This window comes from Bubalus kerabau, chromosome 1 (assembly GCF_029407905.1).
Source record: "Bubalus kerabau isolate K-KA32 ecotype Philippines breed swamp buffalo chromosome 1, PCC_UOA_SB_1v2, whole genome shotgun sequence".
Classification (NCBI taxonomy): Eukaryota; Metazoa; Chordata; class Mammalia; order Artiodactyla; family Bovidae; genus Bubalus; species Bubalus kerabau.
The window spans coordinates 26,159,600-26,177,362 of NC_073624.1; positions in this window are offsets into that span (position 1 = coordinate 26,159,600).

Genomic DNA, 17,763 nt, shown 5'->3' on the forward strand with positions numbered 1-17,763 from the left:
TGGATCACAAAAACTGTGGAAAATTCTGAAAGAGATGGGAATACCAGACCACCTGACCTGCCTCTTGAGAAACCTATATGCAGGTCAGGAAGCAACAGTTAGAACTGGACATGGAACAACAGACTGGTTCCAAATAGGAAAAGGAGTATGTCAAGGCTGTATATTGTCACCCTGCTTATTTAACTTATATGCAGAGTACATCATGAGAAACGCTGGCCTGGAAGGAGCACAAGCTGGAATCAAGATTGCTGGGAGAAATATCAATAACCTCAGATATGCAGATGACACCAACCTTATGGCAAAAAGTGAAGAGGAACTAAAAAGCCTCTTGATGAAAGTGAAAGTGGAGAGTGAAAAAGTTGGCTTAAAGCTCAACATTCAGAAAACCAAGATCATGGCATCCGGTCCCATCACTTCATGGGAAATAGATGGGGAAACAGTGGAAACAGTGTCAGACCTTATTTTTGGGGGCTGCAAAATCACTGCAGATGGTGGCCGCAGCCATGAAATTAAAAGACGCTTACTCCTTGGAAGGAAAGTTATGACCAACCTAGATAGCATATTCAAAAGCAAAGACATTACTTTGCCAACAAAGGTCCATCTAGTCAAGGCCATGGTTTTTCCAGTGGTCATGTATGCATGTGAGAGTTGGACTGTGAAGAAACCTGAAGAATTGTTGCTTTTCAACTGTGGTGTTGGAGAAGACTCTTGAGAGTCCCTTGGACTGCAAGGAGATCCAACCAGTCCATTCTAAAGGAGATCAGTCCTGGCTGTTCTTTGGAAGGAATGATGCTAAAGCTGAAACTCCAGTCCTTTGACCACCTCATGGGAAGAGGTGACTCATTGGAAAAGACTATGATACTGGGTGTGATTGAGGGCTGGAGAAGGGGAAGACAGAGGATGAGATGACTGGATGGCATCACCGACTTGATGGACGTGAGTCTGAGTGAACTCTGGGAGCTGGTGATGGACAGGGAGTCCTGGCGTGCTGCAATTCATGGGGTCGCAAAGATTTGGACACAATTGAGCGACTGAACTGAACTGAAGTGAAGAACTTACATTTAAGTTTACTCATAAAAAAAAAAAAAAAAAAAAAAAACAGGCATGAGGGCGTCTCTGGTGGCTCAGTGGTAAAGAATCTGCCTGCTGATGCAACAGACAGGGGTTTTATTTGTTCTGGGAAGATCCCACATGCCACAGGGCAAGTAATCCCAGCACAACAACTATTGAGCCTGCCCTCTAGAGCCTGGGGGCCTCAACTACTGAAGTCTTGCACCTAAAGCCAGTTCTCCATGATAAGAGAAGCCACAAGTAGCCCATGTAGTGCAAGGAAGAGTAGCCCCTGCTAGTCACAGCTAGAGGAAAGCTCTTACAGCAATGAAGGCCCAGCACAGCCTAAAAAAAAAAAAAAAGAAGAATGGGCATGAACTATCAGGGAGAAGCAAAGAAAGAAAGGCAAAGGAAGAATAAATCCAAAGAAATAGAGATATGATATTGATCATAAATTTTAGTCATAGAGAGCTATTTAAATAAATTACAATAACTCATGCAACTAAACTACTACATAGTCTTTAAAAATAAGAATAACTTTTTTTAGTTTTTTAAAAAGTTTATTTATTTTTAATTGAAGGATAATTGCTTGACAATATTGTGCTGGTTTCCTCTCTAGATACTAATAAAGAAAGATGTCTACCACAGTACACATCTCTATACTGTTAGTCCTAGAAGAAAACATATGTCTGTGTTCAAGACATGTGTCTTTATGATCAAGACAATGAAGCAGAAACTGGATTTGAATAATATTGGTAGAAATTTTAAAAAAAACAGATTAAAAACAGAAAATTGTTGAAAACATAAAGTCTTAAAAGCAGCCGAAGAAATAAGACTATCTTCAAAGGAGTAACAATTTGGTATATGACTTCCCAACAGAGATAATAGAAAGTAAAAGATGAGGGAGTTACATTTTCAAAGTGCTGAAAGAAATAAATAGTAACCAAAGATTTATAGCCAGAAAACACCCTTCAAGAATTCAGATGCTCATTAATAACCCATTAATAACTACTCAGAAATAGTAAAAAAGTAACCAAGCTAATAGGGAGAGGGGAGGCAAAATAAGAAAAGTTATTCAATACATAAGGAGTCAAGAAAGGAAAGAAAAGAGAATATAGGATAAATGAAATAAATAGAAAAAAGTAGTGAGATAGAATAATAAAACTCAATGCATACCCACACTTAGATTTAATGTAAATGATTGAAATGTTTTAATTTTTTCAAAAATATAGTTTTAGGATAGATTTAAAGATAGAAACTATACACTACTTACAACTAACACATGGAAAATATAAGGTTACATGTGTCCTCTCCCCAGTGAGCCCACCTTCCAATATTCATACCCTTTTGTACTCTCCTCCCCTTGAATCTGGGATGAATTTGTGGCTTGCTTTGCACTAATAAAATATAAGTGCTGCTTTGTGACTTCCAAGTCTAAGTCAAAATAAGCCTTGTATCATGTACTTAATTTCTTAGAAAATATGCCTTGGGGAAAGATAGTCACCATGCAAGAAGTACAAATATTCTAAAATTACCATGCTTTGAGAAATATAGATTGAAAGGAACTGTGCCCAAGTGATACAGCCAAAAAGCCTCATCTGTACCTGGACATAATTCATATAATGAGATCCTTGACTTCAGGAAGGAGCTTAATGCCATAGTAGAATGAGACTTCAGGGACCTTGATGGATAGATTCATGTGGAAGAGATAGAAACCATTCCAGGCCAGAGAGCAAATTGTGGTAACTAAGTTTTCAAAAATAGCCTTTAGTGAATCATACTCCCCAGTATTTACACTCTTGTATAGTCTCATCCTCCTTGAATCTGAGTCAACCCTCTAACTCTGAACAAACAGAATACAGTAGAGTGGTGCTACATGACTTCCATTAGTTCAGTTCAGTTCAGTTTAGTCACTCAGTTGTGTCTGACTCTTTGCGACCCCACGGACTGTAGCACTCCAGGCCTCCTTGTCCATCATCAACTCACAGAGCTTGCTCAAACTCATGTCCATTGAGTCGGTGATGCCATCCAACCAACTCATCCTCCGTTGTCCCCTTCTCCTCCTGCCTTCAGTCTTTCCCAGAATCAGGGTCTTTTCCAATGAGTCAGTACTTTGCATCAGGTGGCCAAAGTATTGGAGCTTCAGCTTCAGCATCAGCCCTTCTAATAAATCTTCAGGGTTGATTTCCTTTAGGATTGACTGGTTTGATCTCCTTGCAGTCCAAGGGACTCTCAAGAGTCTTCTCCAACACCACAGTTCAAAAGCATCAATTCTTCAGCACTCAGCTTTCTTTATAGTCCAACTCTCACATTCATACACAACTACTGGAAAAACCATAGCTTTGACTAGCCAGATCTTTGTCAGTAATTGAATGCCTCTGACTTCCATAGCTAAGACACAAAACATCTGTAGCTTCTTCCTTAGTCTCTTGGATCATGCCCCCTAGGGGAAGCCAGTCACCATAAAAGAAATCCAACTACTCTGAGCTTGACGTGCTGTGAGAAAACCTGAGCTAGCCATATACAGAGGTCCTGCGAAGAAAGGGTGATGACTGATCATCCCTCAGCTACTTCAACCATTCCAACTGAGATGCCAAATAAGTGAGAAAAGAACATATTTTGGCCATCCAGTCAAATCAAGTCCATACATGATTCCAGCATCAGCTGCCATAAGACTGAAACTACATAAGGGACCCCCTTCCAGATGAGAACTACTGAGCTGAGGCGTATGAACCCACAGAACCATGAAAGATAATAATACATTGTTGTTTTAAGCCACTAAGGTTTGGGTGTCTTCAACAGATAACTGAAACAGGACTGCTGCTAAGTCACTTCAGTCATGTCCGACTCTGTGCGATCCCATAGAGGGCAGCCGACCAGGCTCCCCCGTCCCTGGGATTCTCCAGGCAAGAACTGGAGTGAGTTGCCATTTCCTTCTCCAATGCATGAAAGTGAAAAGTGAAAGTGAAGTCGCTCAGTTGTGTCCGACTCTTGGCGACCCCATGGACTGCAGCCTACCAGGCTCCTCCATTCATGGGATTTTACAGGCAAGAGTACTGGAGTGGGGTTCCATTATACGTGAGCTCATGCTAAATAGCTTCAGTCATGTCCGACTCTTTGTGACCCTATGGACAATAGCCCGCGAGGGTCCTCTGTCCATGGAATTCTCCAGGCAAGAATACTGGAGTGGGTAGCCATACCCTCCTCTAGGGGACCATCCTCATCCAGGGATCCAATCCACCTCTCTTATGTCTCCTGCATTTGCAGGCCTTTTTCACTAAGGCCACCTGGGAAGCCCATACCTGTACATATATCTCCTCTTTTTGGGATTTCCTTCCATTTAGGTCATCACAGAGTAATCAGTGAAACTCTCTGTACCATACAGTAGCCTGGAGAATGGGAGTATTTAAATGGGAGGAAGAGAGTAGAAACCAGAAGGATTATCCTCCTGAGTGGGCTTCCCAGGTGGCGCTGCTGCTGCTGCTGCTAAGTCTCTTCAGTTGTGTTCAACTCTGTGCGACCCCATAGACGGCAGCCCACCAGGCTCCCCCGTCCCTAGGATTCTCCAGGCAAGAACACTGGAGTGGGTTGCCATTTCCTTCTCCAAGGCATGAAAGTGAAAAGTGAAAGTGAAGTTGCTCAGTCGTGTCCGACTCTTAGCGACCCCATGGACTGCAGCCCACCAGGCTCCTCCATCCATGGGATTTTCCAGGCAAGAGTACTGGAGTGGGGTGCCATTGCCTTCTCCTAAAGAGATCAAAATAAAGGGAAGTAACATAAATATACTACACAAACACAAAAAAAAGAGCAATAACTATATTAACACCAAAGTAGATAAAATGTGAAAACCTTTACTATAGATTAACAGGAAACTTTCACAATGATAAAAGATTTAATCCACTAGGAAGATGAAAATTTTAAAAATGTGAACACCTGATAACACATCCTCGAAGTACATAAAGTTAAAATAGAACTCTAAGGAGAAATAGATAAATCCACAACTATTCTGGGCAATTTTAACTACCTCTCTCATTAACACATAGATTAGGCAGAGGAAAACTATCACAAAGGATAGACGATTTGGGAGTTCCCTGGTGGCGCAGAGAAGAAGAATCTGCCTACCAATGAAAGGGACAGGGGTTCTATTTCTAGTCTAGGAAGATTCCACATGCTGTGGAGCAACTAAACCTGTGAGCCACAATTACTAAGCTCACACGCCTAGAGCCTGTGCTCAGCAACAAGAGAAGCCGCCACAATGGGAAGCCCATGCACCACAACTAGAGAGTGGCTCCCACTCACCAGAACCTGAGAAAGCCCACCCAAAAAGCACTGAAGATCCAGCACAGGCAAAAATAAAATAACTGAATAAAAGAAGACTTGAACAATAACATTAACTTGACATACAATATTAATTTGACATACTGCTAAGTTGCTTCAGTGGTGTCCGACTCTGTGCAACCCCATAGATGGCAGCCCACCAGGCCCCCCTGTCCCTGGGATTCTCCAAGCAAGAACACTGGAGTGGGTTGCCACTACCTTCTCCAATGCATGAAAGTGAAAAGTGAAAGTGAAGTCGCTCAGTCATGCCCGACTTTTAGTGACCCCATAGATTGCAGCCCACCAGGCTCCTCTGTCCATGGGATTTTCCAGGCAAGAGTACTGGAGTGGGATGCCATTGCCTTCTCCAATTTGACATACTAGACATATATAAAACTCTGCATTCAACAACTATAGAATATATATTACTTTCTACTGTGCATAAAACATTTTCAAAAAATTGATTGTAAGCTGGGCCATAAAATAAATATCAAAAAATTTCAAAAGATTGACATAGAATACATCTAATACCACAGTGCAATTAAGCAATGAACTGACAAGAGAAAGATATCTAAAGATCATCATATCTTTATAAATTAAGAATGTATGTAAATAAAATCATAATAGAAAATATCTGAACTTACTAATCATTAAGATATTACACTTTGAAATTTGTAAGATGCAATTAAGCCATGCTTTAAGGGATATTTATATCTTTAAATGCATATAAGAAAGAAAAAATGCTGAAAATCAGTGATCTGAGAATCCATTTCAAGAATTAGAAATACAGCTGAAATTTAAATCTTAAAAGAAAGTAGAATAGGGGAAACAGTTAGGAGAGAAGAAAAAATTAATGAAATAAATTTAAAATGTACAATAATGAATCAAGGCCAAAAGTTTGTGTTTGGAAAAAAAGCTAAAAACAAACAAACACAAGGAACTGAGCTGTGAACACTCTGAAATTTAATTAAGAAAAAATCCAAAAAAAAGAAAAAATCCACTTACAATATCATCAAAAACAGTAAACTAATTTAGAGTAAACTTAACCAAAAAATTACATAATGTGTACACTGAAAACTATAAAACATTGTTGAAAAAAAGCTAAGAAAGCTTTAATTAAATAGAAAGATATTCATAATCACAGACTGGAAAACATTATTACTAAGATACTGATACTACCCAAACTGACGTACAGATTCAATGCAGTTTCTATCACAATCCCAGCTGGCTTTTCACAGAAATCAAAAAACTGATTGTAACGTTTATCTATTCCATGCATATGCAAGGTTCCAGTCACAGGCAAGGAACCCAGAGAAGACAATCTTAAAAAAAGGACAAAGTTGGAGAACACGTACGTCTCATTTCAAACTTATTACAAAGCTACAGTAACAAAGACAATGCAGTAGTAGAATAAGATATCAATGGAATAGAATTGAGAGTACAGAAATAATCCCATACATTGTGGTCATTGATTTTTAAGAATTCAATGGAGCTTGTGGAATAATCGTTTCAGTGAATGATATTGGAACAACTGGATATTGACATGTAAAAGAATAAAGTTGGAACCCTTCTTCACACTATGTACAAAAACATTAAAATGAATCATAGATCTAAATGTAACAGTTAAAACTGTAAAACTGTTAGAAAAAAATAGGAGTAAATCTTTGTAACTTTGGATGATATAATGGTTTCTTATACATAATACCAAAAACCCAAGTGTTAAAGAAAATATAAACAAATGAAACTGCATAATTAAAAAGGTTTATGTTTCAAAGTACACCATCAAGAAAGTGGAAAAACAATTAACATATGAGGAGAGAATATTTACAAATCATATATCTGATAAGAGCTTTCTACCTAGAGTATTTAACAAACTCTTACAACTCCATAATAAAAAAAAATTAAAAAATGAAAAATGGTCTGAATAAACATTTCTCCCAAGAAGATATAAAAATAGTCAATAACTATATGAAAAGATGCTTAACATCACCAGTTATTTGAGAAATGTAAAGCAAAACCACAATGAGATACTACTTCATTCCTACTCACTAGGATGACAAAAGCAAAAAAGATAGACAATAACCCGTTTGGTGAGGATGTGGAGAAACTGGGACTGTTAAGTATGCTGGTGAAATTATCAAATTATGCATTCACTTTGGAAAACTATTTGACAGTGCTTCAGAATATTAAACCTAGAGTTACCATATGACCCAGGTATTCCACTCCTAGATATGTACACAATGAATTGAAAACAAATGTATAGGCAAATCTTGTATACAAATGTTCATAGTAGCATAATAGACAAAAAGTAGAAAACAAACCCAAATATCTGTCAACTGGTGAATGAAAAAACAAAATGTGAAGTATCTATACAATGGAGTACAGATCTTCCTCCACTTAAAAATGGGGTTACATCCCGATAAACCCATTGTAAGTTAAAAATGCATTTAGGGCAACTAGCGTAGCCTGGCCTACATTACATGTGCTCAAAACACATTACCCTAAAGTTGGGTAAAATCATCTAACACAAGCCTATTTTATAATAAAGCACTAAACATCGCATGTGATTTATTTGACCCCATACTGAAAGTCAAAACCAGAATGGTTGCATGGGTACAGAATGATTGTAAGTATATTAGTTGTTTACCCTGGTGATTGTGTGGCTATAGCTTGCTGCCACTGCCCAGCAGCGTGAAGGAATATCTTAACTTACTGTGTATCACTAGCATGGAGAAAAGATTAAAATTCAAAATATGAAGTATGGCTCCTACTGAATACATATCATTTTGCACCCTTATAAAGTTGAAAAATCGTTGTCAAACCAGTATAAATTGAGGACCATCTGTATTATTCGGCAGTAAAAAAATCAATGAAGTACTGATACATGCCACAACATGAAAAAATCTTGAAAATGGTATGCTAAGTGAGAGAACCCAGCATGATTCCATTTAAATGAAATGTCTAGAATAAGCATATTCATAAGGATGCAAAGTAGATTAGTGATTGCTTAGGGCTTAGGTAGGAAGAAATGGAGTCTCTGTTAATGGGTGCATTAGCAGGACTAATTTGGAGTAATGAAAATATTCTGAATTAGGTATCAGTGATGGTTGCACAACTCTGTGAATATACTAAAACCCACTGAATTGTACATTTTTCAATTTTGTGGTATGTGAATTTTACAGTATCTGAATTCTGTCTCAGTAAAGCTGTTATCAAAAATGAAATGCTTAAAGACTAAAAGTCTAAAAGAAGAAGTCATATATTACCATATATATGGTTAGAAGTCATATATAACCAATACTAATAATAAAAATAGGAGCACTGTACTATATCCCCAAATATTAAAAAAAAAAAAACAATAAAATAGGATGACATGAAAAACTTTATACTAATATTTGAAATTTTTGATGAAATGAATCAACTCCTAGGGGGAAAAATATCTTACCCAGAATGATATGAGAAAATCCTATAGCTCTTTAAAAATTTTAGTCTATAACTTAAATTCTTCCTAGAAACAGATATTTTGCAGGTAAAGTTAAATTACTATATAAGAAAACTGTTGCCATATTTACACATACTTTTTCCAGAAAATACTTTTCAACATATTTGGGGCCCATAAGTTCTTGATATCAAAACTAAAAAAAGACATTGTAAGAAAGAGAAATCGTAAATGTACACACATAAACCTGAAAAGAAGAAATCAAGCAATATAGAATATTGATTAACACCAAAATTTAATGGCTAATGTTGCTAAAGCAAAATTCTTTAAATAAACCAACTATCATTAATAAGGAAAATAATATTATATAATAATTACAATAGATACAAAGAAAGTAATGTATTTACTTCAACATTTCTAAGAAATATGCTCTTAGTAAATGGAAAATGAAAGTGAAAGTGGCTCAGTCCTGTCTGACTCTCTGAGACCCCATGGATCCATGGAATTCTCCAGGCCAGAATACTGGAGTGGGTAGCCTTTCCCTTCTCCAGGGGATCTTCCCAATCCAGGGATCGAACCCACGTCTCCCACATTGCAGGTGGATTCTTTACCAGCTAAGCCACAAAAGAAACGGAAGAATATTGGAGTGGGTAGCCTATCCCTTCTGCAGGGGATTTTCCTGACCCAGGAATCAAACCTGGGTCTCCTGAATTGCAGGCCAATTCTTTACCAACTGAGCTATGAGGGAAGCCCCAGTAAATGGAGAATAGAAGGGAGTTTTCTTAATGTAATAAAGTGTACCCAAAAAAGTTATCTAGTGTCATCTAGCCAGGATCTAATGTTAGTTGCTCAGTCATGTCTGACTCTTTGCAACCCCATCAACTGTAGCCCACTAGGCTCCTCCATCCTTGAAATTCTCCAAGCAATAATAGTACTCTTGCCTGGAAAATCCCATGGACGGAGGAGCCTGGTAGGCTGCAGTCCATGGGGTCGCTAAGAGTCAGACACGACTGAGCGACTTCACTTTCACTTTTCACTTTCATGCATTGGAGAAGGAAATGGCAACCCACTCCAGTGTTCTTGCCTGGAGAATCCGAGGGACGGGGGAGCCTGGTGCGCTGCTGTCTATGGGGTCGCACAGAGTCAGACACGACTGAAGTGACTTAGCAGTAGCAGCAGGTTATAGCAGATATCTTATTTAATGATGAAATCCCAAATGCTTTCCCTCTGAGATTAGTAACAAGACAATAAATCCTATTCTCATCACTTCTAATGAACATTCTGCTTAGGTCTTAGACAATGCAGCAAGGCAAAAATAAATAAAGGAAATTTATTATTTATTATTTGCAGATAATATGATGTGTATTTAGAACACTCAAATAAGCTACAGATAAATTATTGAATTGTGAGTGTAGCAAAGTTACTAAATACATGGTGGTGATGGTGGGTTAGTCACTGAGTCGTGTCCGACTCTTGCAACCCATGGACTGTAGCCCTCCAGGCTCCTCTGTCCATGGGATTTCCCAGGCAAGAATACTAGAGTGGGTTGACATTTCCTACTCCAGGGGATCTTCCAGACCCAGGGATTGACCCACTTCCCCTGCATTGCAGGTAGATTCTTTACCAGTGAGCCACCAGGCAAGCCCTAAAGACATGACCAATATAGAAAACATAATTATATTTATATACACCAATAATAAACACTAAGAAAAATGAATTTTAATAACTTAAATTTATAAAATGATCAAAAAAATTTAAACTAGGAACAAATTTATAAAAGCATGTGAAAGAACATAATCCATAAAACTAAAGCATTTCTGAAGTGAAGACACCAAAATGGAAAATAGGAGACCCCAGCCTCTGTTTCCCATCTTTGATCAGCAATTAGTTATCCACAAACAAACAAACAAACAACAACAAAAAAACACATCTGGGAGAGCTCTAGAGTCCACTAGAGAAATTTTAGCAACACAGTAGAACAGAGAAACCTGAGAATAACAGTTCAAGAAGAGAACAAAAACAGTTTCATTTTGCCTACATCATCCTGTCCCCCTAGAAAACATCAGATCAGATCAGATCAGTTGCTCAGTCGTGTCCGACTCTTTGCGACCCCATGAATCGCAGCACGCCAGGCCTCCCTGTCCATCACCAAATCCCGGAGTTCACTCAGACTCACGTCCATCGACTCAGTGATGCCATCCAGCCATCTCATCCTCCGTTGTCCCCTTCTCCTCCTGCCCTCAATCCCTCCCAGCATCAGAGTCTTTTCCAATGAGTCAAGTCTTCTCATGAGGTGGCCAAAGTACTGGAGTTTCAGCTGTAGCATCATTCCTTCCACAGAAATCCCAGGGCTGATCTCCTTCAGAATGGACTGGTTGGATCTCCTTGTAGTCCAAGGGACTCTCAAGAGTCTTCTCCAACACCACAGTTGAAAAGCATCAATTCTTCAGCGCTCAGAGAAAGCATGGTGTAGTGCTAAGAGATAACTTTCCCAATTTTTCTTTCTCACCAAGAAAGAAGGGCAACATGAGTGACCAGCTTCTCCAGCCTTAGACAGCAGCAAATGAATTTCCCAGCTTAGTTTTACCCCCACCCAAACCAGCAAACCTCAGCAGTCTCTAGACTGCTAGGAACAGGGGTAAAAAGCAGGGGCTACCAATAGCAGTCATGCAGCAGGAGCTATTACACAGTGGTTTGCTGTACAAACTCGACAGCCTTAGCCACTGAAGAAGTAACTAATGGTCAGCAGAACTGCTGCAGACTCCCTGCAGATATACCAGCTTTGGCCTCCAAAGTATTTATGCTTGATAAATCAGCTGCCTAACTCTCAGCCCACTCTCTAACCCTAGTACCCACTGACTCCTGGGAACCACCGGTAGCCATCTCAGACCTCTGCAACTGCATCAGTGCAAGACCATAGCCTGGACATGAGTGACTCTCACTGTCATAGTGCAGATTTGCACTTGCACATCACTGACCCAACACCTGTCACTAGCCTCCACTGCAGTGCACAGGCTTGGGGCAGGGGGTAGAGGGTGGAATTTGCACAGCCTTGGAAGAGCACACTGACAGACACACTATGTGTGTGTCTGCAATTGGCCCCCACCACTGCATAGATACCTATAACTGGTCCCAACAGCCAAGTGTGTGGATGCCACCATCTTTGGCCACTACCACTGCCTGCTATGGTCCCTAGTGCTGCACCTGGATGTGCCACTGAGGACTTAACCAGCCCTTATAGCCACAATGTCTGTCAAAGGCCACACAGTCATCAGTGCTATGGAACTCAGTGGCCTGAGCTGGGAGACCTGACCTGGGTGCAATACCACCACATACCCCTGCACTTGGCACCCTGCACCTCTAGATCCTGAGTCACAGAACACTCCTGGGTGCCCCAATCCACAGATAAAAGTCTTCCATTACCAAAACTACTCTGTAAAACCTAGAGGAGGTGACTGTTGCTTCAAATGTGTAGACACCTGTGTGAGGTTATAGGGAATCACAAAGAATCGAGAAACATATTTCCATTTAAGAGATACAGTAAACCTCCAGTTGTTCTAAATAAATGGAGATTTGGGAACTTCCCAACAAAGAATTCAAAGTAGTTGTTCTAAACATTCTCAGAGAGCTACAAGAGCACACAGATAAAATTCTCAACAAAATATTAGAAAACTGAAATCTGTAGCACATTAAAAGGGTCACACACCATGATGAGAATAAACATCTTGCAATGCAAGGATGTCTCCATGTATGTAAGTCAGTTGATGTGGTACATCACATTAAATAGAATGAAAAATAAAAATCATCTGATCACCTCAATAGATGAAGAAAAAGCATTTGACAAAAAAGTAACATCCTTTCATAAAAAAAAAAAACACTCAATAAATTGAAACAAACTTCAGCTTAATAAAGGCCGTATACAACAAATCTAGAGTCAACATCATCCTCAACAGTGAAATGTTGAAAGTTTTTCTTCTAAAATCAAGAATAAGATGAGGGTGCCCACACTTGCTACTTTTACTCAACATAGTAATGGAAGTTCTAGCTAGTGCAATTAAGCAAGACAAAGAAATAGAAGACATCAGAAAAGAAGATATAAAATTGTTATTATTTGTGGATGATATGATTTTATATGTAGAAAATCCTGAAGATGCCACCAAAAAATTATTGGAACTAATCAATGAATTCAGTAAAGCTGCAGGATATAAAATCAACATATAGAAATCATTTGCATTTCTACATAAAAGTAATAAAATATTTGAAAAATAAAGAAAACTCTCCCATTCACACACACAAATTAGGAATAAATTTACCCAGAGAGATGAAAGATTGGTGCAATGAAAACTATAAGATCTTGACAAAAAAAATTGAAGAAAATACAAACGTGTGAACAGATATCTCATGTTCATGGATCATAAAAATTAATATTGTTAAATGTCTATACTATCCAAAGCCAGCCAAGAGTCAGTACAGTCTTATCAAAATTTCAAAGGTATTTTTTACAGAGATTAAAAAAAAAAATCCTAAAGTTTATATGGAATCAAAAAAGACCCTAAACAGTCAAAGTAATTCTAGAAAGAATAACAAAGCTGGAGGCATCACACCTGATTTACCACTGTATTACAAAACTGTTGTAATCAAAAAAGAATAGTACATTTACAAAAGTAGACACATAGGCAGATGGAATAGAATTGAGAGCCCCGAAACAAACCCAAGCATACAAAGTCAACTACAATTTGACAAGGGAGCCATGAACATTCAAATGGGGAAAGGACAGTCTCTTCCATGAACGGTGTCAGCCAACTGGATAACCACTTGCAGAAAAATAAAACCGGACCCTTATATTATGCCACTTGAAAAAATTAACTTGAAAAGGATTAAAGACTTAAACATAAAAACTGAACCATAAAATTCTTAGAATGAATCATGGGGGAAAACTTCATGTTGGTGTTGGCAACAATTTTTTTGGATATGATAACATTTAAAAAAAAGCAACAAAAGCAAAAATGAACTAGTGGGACTCCATCAAACTAAAGTCTTCTTCAAAGCAAAAGAAAAGATGAGCAAAATGAAAAGGCAACCTGCAGAATGGGAGAAAATATAAAAATACATATTTAATAGATATCTATATAATAAGCAGTTACTATCCAAAACATATAGGGTTTTCCAGGTGGTTCAGTGGTAAAGAATCTGACTGCCAATGCAGGAGATGCAGGAGACCTGGATTCGATCCCTGAGTCAGGAAGATCCCCTGGAGGAGGAAGTGGCAACCCCTCTAGTATTTTTGCCTGGAAAATCCCCTGGACAGAGGAACCTGGTGAGCTGCAGTCCATGGGATCACAAAGAGTCAGATATAGCTGAGCAACTGAGCATGCATGCACAAATCCAAAATATATAAAGAACTTATACAAATCAATATTATACAAAATTCAATTAAAACATGGGCATTGGGACATTTTTCCAAAAAAAACATCAAATGACCAATAGGTACATGAAAAAATGCTTGCCATCACTGGTCATCACGGAAATGAAAATCAAAGTAATAGTGAGCTATACCACCTCAAACCTATGGAATGACTAACATCAAAAAGAGAGAGAGAGAGAGAGAGAAATGCTGGTGAGGATGTGAAAAAAAAAGAACCATTTGTACACTGTTAATGATAATGTAAACTGGTAGAGCCACTGTGCAAAGCAGTATGAAGTTTCCTCAAGAAATTAATAATAGCACTACCATATGTCCAGCAATCCCATTTCTGGATATATATCCACATGAAATGAAAACAGAATCTCAAAGAGATCTGCACTCTCATGTTCATTGCAGCATTACTCACAATTACCAAGATATGGACACAACCTAAGTATCCATCAATGGATGAACAGATAAAGAAGATGTGGTATATACATATACAATAAATATTAGTCAGCCATCAGAAAGAAGGAAATTCTAACTTTCAACAACATGGATTGAGCTTGAGGGTATTATACTAAGTGAAATAAGTCAAGCTGAGAAAGACAAATACTGTATGTTGCATGTTTATATGTAAAATCTAAACAACTAAAATCACAGAAACAGGCAGTAGAGTGATGGTTACCAGGGGTAGGAGATGAGGGCAATGGCAAAATGTTGGTCAAAGGGTACAAGACTCAAAAAAACTGGAAATAGAACTGCCATACAACCCAGTAATCCCACTGCTGGGCATACACACCGAGGAAACCAGAATTGAAAGAGACATGTGTACCCCAAAGTTCACCACAGCACTGTTTACGATAGCCAGGACATGGAAGCAACCTAGATGTCCACTGGCAGATGAATGGATAAGATATCTGTGGTTCATATACACAATGGAATATTATTTCGCCATTAAAAAGAATGCATTTGAATAAGTTCTAATGAGGTGGATGAAACTGGAGCCCATTATACAGAGTGAAGTAAGTCAGAAAGAAAAGTACCAATACAGTATATTAATGCATATACATGGAATTTAGAAAGATGGTAATGATGACCCTATATACGAGACAGCAAGAGATACACAGATGTAAAGAACAGACTTTTGGACTCTGTGGGAGAAGGCAAGGGTGGGATGATTTGAGAGAATGGCATTGAAACATGTATATTATCATATACGAAACAGATTGTCAGTCCAGGTTTGATGCATGAGACAGGGTGCTCAGGGCTGGTGCACTGGGATGACCCTGAGGGATGGGATGTGGAGGGAGGTGGGAGGGGGGTTCCAGGATGGGGAACACATGTATACCCATGGCTGATTCCTGTCAATACACGGCAAAAACCACTACAATATTGTAAAGTAATTAGCCTCCAATTAAAATAAATAAATTTTAAAAAAGGAGTACAAGACTCCAGTGATAATAAGAATAAATTCTGAGAATTTCATGTACAATATGGTGATTATAGTCAGTAATACTGTATTGCATACTTGAAATTTGCTGAGAGTAGATTTTATATGTTCTTACCACACACGAAAAAAGAAATGGTAATTATGTGATATGATGGATGTGCGAGCTAATGCAATAGTGATAATCATTTTGCAATGTTCAAATATCAAATCAGCATGTTATACACTTTACACAATATTTTATGCCAACTATAGATCAATAAAACTGGAAAATAAAATAATTCTAAAACATTTCTAAAAGATATTAAATGAGATCTAAATCAATGGAAAGATAGTCCCTGTTTATAGACTTGAAGACACAAAACTAAAGATATTAACTGTCCCAAAACTGATTTACAGATTCAAAGAAATATCAGTAAAAACCCTAACCAATAGTTGTTGGCAAATAAATAAGTCAACTCTACAACTTACACGAAAATGCAAAGTCCAGATGCACTGAAAAAGAATCAGGTTGTAGGACTTGCTCTGCTAGATATAATGACTTTATAAATCTACTATAATTAGGATAGTATAGATACTAGGGCAGGGATAGAAAATTAGACCAAAGGAGCAAGAAATGGACCCATATATATAGACACACACATATATACATTTTACATATATATGAATATATATATATGGGTACTTTTTTTATGACAAAAGTAGTACTGCATAACAATGAGGACTTGACAGCTTTCAAAAACTGCACTTCACTAACTGTAATGTCTATGTGAAAAATAATTAATTCTGACCTCTACCTGATGCCACATAAAAATTAATTATACGTTAATTGCAGACCTAATGTGAAGGCAAAACAATGGAACTTCTAGAAGATAATACAAGAACACTTAGTGTCTGTGGAGTAGAAAAGATGTCTTCAGCAGGCACAGATAGTATAATATGTTTTCACATATAATATTATTACTAAAGAAGAAATTCATTAGATTGAATTACATTAACATTAAGGACTTATATTCATCAAATAAATATTAAGAAACTGGAAAAGACAGGTACAGAGTGGAAGAAAGTATTATATCATATATAAGTGACAAAGGACTTGTATCCTGAATTTATAAGGACCTTCTACAAATTCAACAACAATAAAAAGACAGGTAGAGAGACTTAAGGAGGTACTATATACTGGAGTAATTTTTGAATGGAATTAAAGGGAAAATGGAAAGGATTGATTATTTCTCAGACTAGTTAACATGAAACACTTGGTTATAAACTTTCTCTGTAATACTGAACATGCTTCACTGAAAAATGTGATTGACACTAGTAACACACAGCCCTCCTTTTGTTCCTCCACCGTCTGATTGATGGACCGCACGTCATTTGAGGGATGAAAGGACAGCTGTTGAGACTCGTCACAGATGGAGCTTGCAATGCGAGTGAAAACCAACTTAAATTTAGACAGTGCTTTTAACTCAAAAATTACACAGACAAGAATACATTAAAGAACCTTTAAAAGAGGCTGATAAAATATGTTCATCTTTAAGCTTTATAACCAAATGTTTTTAATGGTCCCGCTACACTTTTACTAACATTAAAATAAAAACTCAAAAACCATCCCTGGTTATTTTTCCTAAATGGATTTGAAGAAAATGAATGGGGAAAATGTATTTACTTATTACGCAACACGTTTGTGTTTAATGCAGCCTGTTACATATTTAGGCAATTTAATGCAGTTTAAATTTCCCTCATGATTAGTCTGGGGCCCTGCCTATCCCTTGAAGTAGAAAGACACTGACATCTGTGTTCTCAAGAGGGACCTTAAATAATGAATAGGAATCTCTACACATCAATTCAGCTGGAGTAAACTATATTGAGATACTACAAAGAAAGAAAGAAATTTAAATATGTTTAATTAGGAAAACTCTAACTCATAAATACTGTGTTTCTTTGGAAGTTGAAATAACTATGATAATATTGGATGCTCTAGGATATGAACGTGGGCTTCCCTTGTGGCTCAGCTGGTAAAGAATCCGCCTGCAATGCAGGAGACCTGGGTTTGATCCCTGAATTGGGAAGATCCCCTGGAGAAGGGAAAGGCTACCCACTCCA